This window comes from Pteropus vampyrus, unplaced genomic scaffold (assembly GCF_000151845.1).
Source record: "Pteropus vampyrus isolate Shadow unplaced genomic scaffold, Pvam_2.0 Scaffold32, whole genome shotgun sequence".
Classification (NCBI taxonomy): Eukaryota; Metazoa; Chordata; class Mammalia; order Chiroptera; family Pteropodidae; genus Pteropus; species Pteropus vampyrus.
This window is the reverse complement of record NW_011888813.1, coordinates 1,245,261-1,246,642: the sequence shown is the minus strand read 5'-3', so window position 1 is coordinate 1,246,642 and position 1,382 is coordinate 1,245,261. Positions and strand designations below refer to the sequence as shown.

Sequence of the window (1,382 nt, the reverse complement as noted above, 5' to 3'; positions counted from 1 at the left end):
TTCCTTCTAAACAGTACAGTATAAAAAGGGGCAAAAAATAATAATAACTTTACATTGGAGAAACCTGACAAATGCTACCTTAGCCAGGTGTTCAAAGTCAGCATCACCAGTGATAAATCACATTGATACAATGTAATGTGAAGGGCACTTCACCTTTGTGGTCTTCCTCCCTAAAACCCACAACCCTAGTCTAATTACGAGAAACATCAAACAAACCCCAGCTGAAGGACAGTCTACAAAATGCCGGACCAGAACTCCTCAGAACTGTCAACTTCATCAAAAACAAGGAAAGTCTGAGAAACTGTCATGGCCAAGAGGAACCTAAGTGTTATGTGATATCTTAGATGGGATCTTGGAACTGAGAAAGAATATCAGGTAAAAACTAAGAAAATCTGAATAAAGTATGAACTTTGGTTAATAATAAGGTATCGATATTGGTTCATCAATTATAATAAACGTACCATACTAATGTAAATGTTAATACTTGGGAAAACTGTACATAGATCTATGGGAATTCTCTGTATTCACAATTTTTCTATAAATCTAAAACTCTTCTAAAATGTTTATTTTAAAAAAAAATTAAGGCAGGGGTCTTAAGAATCATCTCTAGAACAGCCCAGGCAGGTGGCTCTGGGGACAGGACTTGTTCACATTCTCCCTCCCCCCGAAATGACTTTTTCTCATTGAGAAGCCAACTAGCCTGTTCTCTTCCTACCCTATTGATTTGAGTTCTGCTCTCTGAAACTTACAAAAAAATTCTGAAGTCTAGACTCTTTTCAAACATATCCCTCAAATGTTTCAGAGTTATGCTTTATTAAATCAAAAGAGACCAGCAAACATCTTCCAGTCCCAAACCTTCATTTTCAAGACAAGGTAACTCAGACCCAGGGGGCAGGAAATTCACCCAATAACATAGGCACTGAAACACAAGTTTGTTCACACCAGCCCAAAGCCCTTTTCTTTATAACACATTGCTCTTAAGAAGAAGGTAGTCTACGGCCATGCCACCCTGAACAAGCCCGATCCTGTCTGATCTCGGAAGCTAAGCAGGGTCGGGCCTGGTTAGTACTTGGACGGGAGGCCACCTAGGAAGACCAGGTGCTGTAGGCGTAAAAAATAAAAAATAAAAAATAAGGAATTGTAAGCTGACAAGGTCCTTGCAATCTGTGAGGTCAACCAAGGGTTGCCTCGCCTAAAAAAATAAAAAGAAAAGAAAAGGTTAACATGTTGCTCTCTAATTTGGGAAATCTATATATTCTAGTACCCTCCCAGAAAGAGCCTCATTAGCTTGTGAATGTCTCTCTTACCCTCTCCATAGTCTTATTCAGAAGCAGTCAGGGTTAGAAGTGTTAAAGAAACCAATATCTCTTTTCTCCTATCAG

General features: G+C 39.0%; 1 non-coding gene across 1 annotated transcript; it reads left to right on the top strand.

The window, feature by feature from the left end:
- Nucleotides 1-991: 991 nt before the first annotated feature.
- On the top strand, nucleotides 992-1,110 carry LOC111737915. The gene has a single exon (XR_002779624.1). It is a non-coding gene; the product is annotated as a 5S ribosomal RNA (ribosomal RNA).
- The last annotated feature ends 272 nt before the right edge of the window (nucleotides 1,111-1,382 follow it).